The following is a 9,963-nucleotide window of genomic DNA, read 5'->3' as shown; positions in this document are numbered from 1 at the left end:
TATTAGATATGTTATATTTACTCTAATTTACCTTTTAATTGGGCTTACTGTTTGACCCTGCATTCTGTCCTGTGTTACTGTCTGTCATTACATCCGGGGAAAATTGCAGCAGTGAGAAGTGTATCATTCTGCCAACATCTGCAGGATAGTATAGACCTGTTCTGCTGGGCATAGTCTGAAAAATCTAGCTCACAGAGCCAAAAACATGCACAAATGGAAAAGCTTACTACTCCATTAACATTCCAGTGGTTTTGAACCACATTAATAGCTACTATTTAGGGAGCACCCATGATGTCCTAATTATTCAAAAGTTCTGAGAAAATGAAGACTAAGCTGCTGGGATTCTAGGATTACCCTTTGCATTCGAGAATCAAGGACACAATTTAGAAATCCCAAATGTAATAGCAGAGCACAAATACAATGAGGTCCATGCAACCACCTTGCATATTTTAGCAGTGCTAAGACAATGATAGCAGTGTTTGAATTGTAATGATGGGTTCACTGCTGTATAGTACACTCAGGGTCTCTAAGCTCATCTGTTCAATTGTGAAATGCAGTGATAAAGCAGTCAAAGAGAAAGTGCATATGGTGCAACTGATGCAGTAGCCAGCAAGTCTGGTGATTAAAAATATTTACTTTTTTTCCTTCTTTTATAGATAGTTAGAATAGTACTGATTGACCTTTCTGCTCTTTCTTAGGAGCAATATCATTCAAACTTATTTGTCGGAAATAAAAAGAGAAATTACTGTGATCTTTTGCATTAACCCAAAACTATTCTTTGTAATCCATGGGTTAAAGGAATTAGAGAATAGTTGTTTTCAGTGTGGTAGTTTTATCTTTGTCTCAAAGCATAAAACTGTATGTTGGGAGAATATTGATGTTATTCTTTGTACCAGTTTGAGAACAACATTTGTTTGGAATGATACAGGTTGTACTATATTAAAATTTCCCTTTAGTTACATGCAAAGACCAAATCCTGATCATTATCGTTCAACCGACAGAAGAGTCTTAATGTTCATTGGTCCTTGATTGTTTGGTAATATTGGAAATATCTTTTAAAAAAATGTTTCACATTTAAAAATGCCTACAAGTTTTCTGAGGTTTTACTGGGGGATTTTCTCAACAAACTGCTCTGCAGTACTTGCTAATCTGCAGTAAATGGTGCATTGACTTAGTGATTGGAGATTATCTCCTGGAGCTGTCTTTACACCAACTTGTGAAAAATTCAGTTCAAGAAGCTTGAAATCCTAATGGTATAAGTCAAAAGTACTTTTCTTTTCTCAACACATGTTATGTAGCTGACGACTTTTGGTTTACGCCCTAGTAGAAATTGTAGAACTTTATAGGAAGAGAAACAATCAGAGCCATTAGCTTCTGTAAATTGTCTGCCCTTCTTGTGGAAACTGTAAAGTACTGGTGATGGAGTTCTAGTATATTTTACAGGAAGGATATGGAAGCATTGGAAAAGGTGCAGAGGAGATTTACCAGGATGTTGCCTGGTCTGGAGGGAAGGTGTTATGAGGAAAGGCTGAGATACTTGGGTCTGTTCTCATTGGAGAGAAGAATGCTAAGAGGGGATTTGATGATCAGAGGGTAGACAGTGAAAGTCCTAGGATGATGACGTCTGCTTGAATGAGGGGGCACAACTACAAATTGAGGGGGGATAGATTTAAGACAGATGTCAGAGGCAGGTTCTTTAGTTAGAGAGTGGTAAGGGCATGGAATGCCCTACCTGCCAATGTAGTTAACTCAGCCACATTAGGGAGGAGAAAGTGAGGACTGCAGATGCTGGAGATCAGCGCTGAAAATGTGTTGCTGGAAAAGCGCAGCAATCTTCAGGATTCCTGAATAAGGGCTTATGCCCGAAACGTCGATTCTCCTGCCCCTCGGATGCTGCCTGACCTGCTGCGCTTTTCCAGCAACACATTTTCAGCTCTGATCTCTAGCATCTGCAGTCCTCACTTTCTCCTCCCTAATGTGGCTGAGTTAACTACATTGGCAACACATTTTCAGCTCAGCCACATTAGGGGCATTTACACAATACTTGAATAACCACACGGATGATGATGGGATAGTGTAGGGTGATGGGCTTAGATTAGTTCACAGGTCAGCACAACATTGAGGGCTGAAGGGCCTGTTCTGCGCTGTATTGTTCTATGTTCTGTGTTCTGTATTTAACATAAAAGAAACAATGGTGTGATGGATGGCTCTAGAAAGTCTGAAGAGAGAGAGTAACTATCTTATTATCGGATTCCGTAGACACTCCGATAAATGAACAGAATAATTTAATGTAGCAGCAAACTAGCTTAGTGAACTCTGCAAAGTTGCTGGGGTCTACATGCTTTCATCAGACATTTGATGTTGTCAAACGCTTCTGCAAATTGGTACGCAACAATTCTTAAGTATCATCATTCGGGTGCTTGCTTCATGGAGTTAATTTTCGACACCCTGGTGCAAAGCTGCTCTTTAGGACCTTGCACAGAGATACTGAGAAGGCTGCAGTAACAGGCATGGCCAATGGCTGATGCACCTCCTGTTAGTAAGTCAAGAACAATAGCCTAATACTTCCAGGTCTGAAAGTCTCCCACAAAGACTGAGGAGGGAATGCTTTGCTTGTCTGTTTATCATTAGTTTCTCTTCTGTTTGATTGCTTCAGATCCCCTCAATCAAAATCGTGGTAGCTCTTAGGCTACTGAGAGGAAATCATCTTTACTTCATTATTAGATCTGCCACTTTTTGCACTTTCTGCAGGCAGTAGCACTCTGTATTCTCTCTCTTGCCATCTTAATTTCACTTCAGGAAATCCTGGGACAAGGTTAGGGTTATGAGAATGCTCAATAGCACTATGTTCTCAAGGTGGTTTGGGGAGGAAAAATGATACATGGTCTTCCACACAGGAAAAAGCTGTTTCTATTACAAACAATAGTACATTCAGCATTTCTTCACTCGGTTGGGTGATCTCTCTAAGTATTGAGCAGTCGCTGTCCTGTATTTGTAGCATCTAATGTAATCCTGGTGAGTTGAAGTCTTTCATGTTCTCAGCTTTGAATTCTCTGGAGCAGCAATGGGAGATACTCTTGATCTATTTAGGACCATCTGGTTGGCACAGGAGCTCAGTGGTTAGCACTGCTGCCTCACAGTGCCAGGGATCCAGTTTGGATAACCATCTGGAGTTTGCGTGTTCTGCCTGTGTCTGTGTGGATTTCCTCCAGGTGCTCCATCGGTTCAGTGATGTAGATTAGGTTGCAGCTCTTAGAAAGGCTACTGAGGGGAATTGAGGGAAATCATCCCTACTTCATTATTAGATATGCCACTTTTTGCACCTTCTGTAGACAGTAGCACTCTGTATTAGGTAGATTGGCCATGATACATTACCCATGGTGTTCAGGAATGTGTAGGTTACGAGGATGAATCATAGGAAATGCAAGGTTATGGGGATAGGGTAGAGAGATGGGTCTGTGTGGGATGTTCTGCAGAGGGTCAGTGTGGACTGGATGGACGGAATGACCCCCTAAAGCACTGTAGGGATTTCTAATTCATTCTGTGATTTGTAATTTCATGCCCTTGGCAGATGCCACTAGTGTTGCTGAGAACTGAAAAGTGACAGTTGTCAGCTATGGTGCAGTGGCAGCATGCGTGTCCCTGAGCCAAAGGTTCATTCCTCAATCCAGAGACTTGGACACATATAATCCAGGTAGACAGTCCCAGTGTAATACTGAAGGAGTGCTCTGCTGGAGGCCATGTTCAATGCATGCTCTATCTGTCTTCTCAGGTGGATGGATAAATTCCCTTGATTTCTCCACTGGTGATCTGGACAATATCTATTTGTTCGGGGAGAAAGTGAGGACTGCAGATGCTGGAGATCAGAGCTGAAAAATATGTTGCTGGAAAAGCGCCGCAGGTCAGGCAGCATCCCAGGAGCAGGAGAATCGACATTTCGGGCATAAGCCCGAAGATTCCTGAAGAAGGGCTTATGCCTGAAACGTTGATTCTCCTGCTCCTGGGATGCTGCCTGACCTGCTGCGCTTTTCCAGCAACACATTTTTCAATATTTATTTGTTCCTCAACCAACATCAGTAAAATACGAAGTGTATTATCTGCTCATGTATCTCATTGTGGAAGCTTGGTGTGTGCAAGTTAGCTGCCTTGTTTCCTATATTTTATCAGTGGCTATGATGGAAACGTATTCTACTGGCTGTAGTTTCCATTGTTGCAATAGTAAATATCCTTCAAAAGTATTTCATTGGCTGTAAAGTGTCTGAAATTGTGGAAGACACAATACAAATGTCTTTCCTTTCAAGGTGTCATCTGTAGGAGATGATAGCATTTATCTAGATGTTGCTACTTGATTGATTTTGCAAAACGTTGTGTTCAAGCAGGATCGTACCTACTCAGTATGTTTCTTGTGCACCACCATTCTGTTTTAAAGTATATGCACTATACTTGTACCCTGGGCCATGCCCCATAGACAGGAGGAACATTAATTATATTACATGTCTGCCATGTATTGGTGACTTTGGTTAGTGCCGACTGTTGGTTACTCTTTTATCATGTTTGGCTCCAAATCCTGGGATTCCTTCTCCGCTTAGTGCATGTGCATCTATGGAAGTGATTATTTATGGGTCACTGACAGCATTATTTTACAGTTTTAATACAAAACTGACTAGAACTTTTCTTGGAATATTGATAAGTGCAGATACTATGCTACTTGCATGGCCACAATCAGTGTGTTGACAGGTTTATTCCCAATTCCTCTGCCTCCACCACATCTGCTCCCGGGAGAACCAGTTCCACCACATAACACACCAGATGGCCTCCTTCTTTAAAGACTGCAGGTTCCCCTTCTCCTTGGTTCTTGATGCCCTCCAGTGCATTTCATCCACTTCCCACACCTCTGCCTTCGAACCCCACCTTTCCAACCGCAACAAGGACAGAACCCCCCCGGTCCTCATCTTCCACTCCACCAACCTCCGTATACATCGCATCATCCTCTGCCATTTCTGCCACCTACAAAAGGACCCCACCACTAGAGATATATTTCCCTCCCCACCCCTAAACACTTTGCGTAAACACCATTCCCTCTGTGACTACCTGGCCAGATCCCCGTGCCCCCAACAACCCACCTTCCCCTCCTGACACCGTCTCCTGCCACCGCAGGAATTGGAAAACCTGCAACCATATCACATCCCTCACATCCATCCAAGGCCCCAAAGGAGCCTTCCACATCCATCAAAGTTTCACCTGCACTTCCACATTTACTCTAGCCATTGCTCCCGATGCAGTCTCCTCTACACTGGGGAGACAGGACGCCTGTTCTCAGAGTGCTTCAGAGAACATCTCCGGGACATCCGCACCAACCAATCCCACCACCCCTTGGCCAAGTACTTTGGCTCCCCCTCCCACTCCGCCAAGGACGTGCAAGTCCTGGGCCTCCTTCATCGTCACTCCCTTAGCATCCAATGCCTGGAAGAAGAACGCCTCACCTTCCGCCTTGGGACCCTCCAACCTCGTGGCATCAATGTGGATTTCACCAGTTTCCTTATTTCCCCTCCCCCACCTTATCCCAGATCCAACCTTCCAGCTCAGCACCACCCTCATGACCTGTCCTACCTGTCTATCTTCCTTCCCAGCTATCTGCCCCACCCTCCTCTCCGACCTGTCACTATTACCCCACTTCCATCCACCTATTGCACTCTTAGCTACCTTCCCCCCAACCCCACCCGTCCTCTCACATTTAACTCTCCACTCCCAAGGCTCCCAGCCTCATTCCTGATGAAAGGGTTTTGCCAGAAATGTCGATTTTCCTGCTCCTCGGATGCTGCCTGACCTGCTGTACTTTTCCAGTACCACACTGTCGACTCTAATCTCCAGCATCTGCAGTCCTCACTTTCGCCAGGTTGATGCAATATAGCATGCAAATTCAAAGACTTCAACTTATACACTTAATGGTAGAGCCTTGGGCCTTGGGGAATGTTGCTGAGCAAAGAGACCTTGGGGTGCAGGTTTATAGTTCCTTGAAGGTTCAGTCACAGGTAGACAGGTTAGTGAAGAGGCTTTTGGTATGCTTGCCTTTATTGGTCAGTGCATTGTGTGTAGGAGTTGGAATGTCATGTTGTGGTAGTACAGGACATTTGTTAGGCCACTTTTGGGATACTGTGTTCAGTTCTGGTCTCCCCACTATCGGAAAGATGTTGTTCAACTGTAAGGGGTGCAGAAAAGATCTACAAAGATGTTGCCAGGGTTGGACAGTTTGAGCTGTAGGGAGAATATTTTCCCTGGAGCGTCAGAGGCTGAGGGATGATTTTATAGAGGTTTGTAAAATCATGAAGGGCATGAGTAGAATGAATATTCAAGGTCTTTTTCCCAGGGTGAGGGAGTTCAAAGCTAGGTGACATAGGTTTAAGGTGAGAGGGGAATGATTTAAAAGGCACCTAAGAAGCAACGTTTTCAACCAGAAGATGGTACGAGTATGGAATGAGCTGCTAGAGGAAGTGGTGGAGGTTATTACAATAGCAACATTTAAAAGGCGTTTGGACGGGTATATGAATAGAAAGGGTTTAGAAGGATATGGGTCAAATGCTGGCAAATGGGAGTATATTTATTTAGGATATTTGGTTGGCATGGACGAGTTGGACCAAAGGGCCTGTTTCCGTGTTGTATAACTTTATAAAGTAATTACTTTATAAAGACCACAAGCTCTTTCCTGACCTGCAGCTTGCACAGATGCTAGATTTCACAAGCCTCACCCCGACCCTGCCTGCATAGAAAATAGCACATTCTGACCGCCAAGTCCACCTCTCCTTGTCTGCATTCTTTTGTGATAAGCCAGTTTGACTTTAACTAGAATAGTTGAAGATCTTGACCCAGATCCTGGGTCTGGTCCTGACCCAGATCTTCCATGATATACCAATGTCAAATGATCTTTCTTCTCATATTCTTGTGCGCCCTGATGTTGCCCTGATATTCTGGTCATTGTTGTATAATGTAATGGCTCTGAAAGATTTACTGTTGAGATTTTATAAGCTCCACCCAATTTGATATGTCACGCAGTCTTTGGATAGGGAAAGTTAGACTTGCACAAGATCCTGATGGAGATAGATGTGACATACTGGATCCCGATAGTTGTAATTAATGGTAATTGTAGTATTTGTTATTGTGAAATAAACTGTATCTTATGTGAGACAAATAACTTCTTATTAACACTCTGTAGTGGTCTACTTTCTACCATTGATAAATTGTCAATTCCTCATAGCCTAGAAAGAGGTTGTCTTGTGGTGCAGTGGTAGTGTCCCTGTCTCTGATTTGGGAGGTCTAAGTTCAAGTCCCATCTGTCTCTGAGGTATGTCATAATGCACTGAACAGGCTGATTAATAATATCTAGAAAAAGATAGGAGATAGTGAACTACCCCAATTGGTACCCAAGTCTCAATGTGACAGCAGGATCTTCTGATTCTGGCTTCTTTAGAAATATAGTACCATGCTGAGTCTGTTGTAGCAAAGTACTGTTTGTAGGGGTGGGTATAGAAGCCAAGCCCCCTTTTTGCAACAATAGATTCTGTACAATGAGTTTAAATGATGAACGCACAGGTGGATGCATGAGTGAAGGAGCAATGTGATTGGGTGGCAGGTGAATGCGTTGGGTATGATGGAGTGACAGATGGATGTGTGAGTAGGTGAGTCTGAGTGTGGTCATATCAGGTTGGCATGCGTTTTCAGGTCAGAGACTTGTCATGTCAGGTTTGACTAGGTAGAGAAGGACGGTGCTGGGGAAGGTTGGGTGGGTCTGGTCGGGGTGTCAGTGTGTATTTTTGGGGGTCAATGTTTAGTCATTCAGGAGTTAGATGAAGAGTTTTTTACTTTAACATTTCCTGGCTAAGTATGCGGGTAAATAAATTGGATCTGCCCAAATGCTGTGAATCCAAAACAGAGACAGACTTTTTTGAAGGGTCCTGGGGAGTAGAGTCATTCACTGTTATTATTACAAATTTGATGAGCAGTTCCCATGAATGTCAGCATATTGGGTCTTCCATGTAGTCCTGACACACACCTTGTGCTGTTTGTCCCATCTCCAATGATTCACAATGGTGGCTTAGTAGTCAGCATTTCTGCCTCATAGCACTAGGATCCTGGATTCATTTCCTGCCTTGGATGACTGTTTGTGTGGAGTTTGCACATTCTCCCTGTGTCTGCGTGGGCTTCCTCTGGCTGCTCCGGTCTCCTCCTACTGTCCAAAGATGTGCAGGTCAGGTGAATTGTCCATAGTGTTCAGGGGTGTGTAGGTTAGGTGCATTAGTCAGGGGTAAATGTGGGATAATAGGGTAGGGGTATGGGTTGGTGGGGGGGGTTATTTTTCAGAGGGTCGGTGTGGACTTGTTGGGCAAGTGGCCTGTTTCCACACTGTAGGGAATCACATCTAACCTGGGCGTCTGTTGTCTCAGCCTTGGATATTCTTTCCTGCAGTTATTTTATGTCCCATCATGGCCTAACTGCAAATCTCACCTCTGTTGTCTTGATGTTGTCTTTGATACAGTTCCTTGGGACCTATGCTTGCTTTCTTTTGCATGCACATTTCACAGCTCAATTTTGTTCTCCACCACATTAACAGTATTATTCATACTTTCTCTTTGCGCAGTATTCTTAGTCGTATGATTTGACCTTGCTTTTAGTCATTAGCACTTGGTTAACCATTACTCCCACACTCGCATCTTGTTGAAGTCTTTGTGCTATCTTCATATGAACGAGCTGCAATTATAAACCTGCCTTTAAAATGACCCAGTGTGCTTCACAAGAGAATGATCAAATAAAACTTGATTTGCCATGGAGAAATTCAACCAAAATTTAGTCAAAGAGGGAAGTTTTAAAAGTGTGCCTTAAAGACATAGAGGTTTCAGGAAGGAATTTCAGTGTTTAGGGTTTGTAGAGGTTGGCACCCTTTTTTGCTAACTGTCCTCACAATGCTCTGTGACAGTCTATAACTATCTAATCAAGATGTTCAATCTAATCAAGATAATCACTTAATCAAGATGTTTCCTGATACAAATCTATGTCTTATACGTAGAATAACAATGTTATTTGCATGAAACCTTTATGCCTTTCTAATGGTAGAAAATTGCAATTGCTGTTTTTGTTATGAATTCATAATTTTTAGAAAGCTTTCTAATTTTGACTCTGTTGACTACTGCAAGTTGCCAAGGCTTTTTCAGTAGCAGCTCCCAAGCCAGAGATCTCCAACACTTGAAAGGACAAGGACAGCAGCTATCTCATCCTCTTCACATGTCGCTGTACCTTAATTGTTTTTGACTCAAAATCCTAGAGTTTTCTACCTAACAATGGTATGGATGTACCTCTACCACATGGAGAATAAGGTGGCTCAGCAAAAAAAAACCCCTTCGGTGTGTTTCTCAAGGACATTTAGGAATGGGCAATAAGTGCTGCTTCTGCTAGTGTTGCCCACCCCCCGAGAATGAATTTCTCTTTTAAAAAATACTTCAAAGCTTTGGCAAATTTACTGCAATGTCAACATTTCAGCTTGCTGCACAATAATAATTTATTTATTGCAGCAGTGTACAATTATTGAGTTTTCTTTAGAAAACATAAATATTTAAGGAGAGTGGAGACTTTAAAAAAAGGTTTGCAATCATATGTATTTGGAAAGGCAAGGACTCATTCGGGATAGTCAACAAGGTTTTGTGCGTGGGAAATCATGTCTCACAAAGTTGATTGAGTTTTTTGAAGAAGTAACAAAGTAGATTGATGAGGGCAGATTAGTAGATGTGATCTATATGGACTTCAGTAAGGCTTTCGACAAGGTTCCCCATAGGACACTGATTAGCAAGGTTAGATCTCATGCAATACAGGGAGAACTAGCCATTTGGATACAGAACTGGCTCAAAGGTAGAAGACAGAGGCTGGTGGTAGAGGGTTGTTTTTCAGACTGGAGGCCTGTGACCAGTGGAGTGCCAC

The sequence above is a fragment of the Chiloscyllium plagiosum genome, chromosome 4 (genome assembly GCF_004010195.1).
Source record: "Chiloscyllium plagiosum isolate BGI_BamShark_2017 chromosome 4, ASM401019v2, whole genome shotgun sequence".
NCBI lineage: Eukaryota > Metazoa > Chordata > Chondrichthyes > Orectolobiformes > Hemiscylliidae > Chiloscyllium > Chiloscyllium plagiosum.
The sequence above is the reverse complement of the archived record's forward strand: the minus strand, read 5'-3'. Positions refer to the sequence as shown.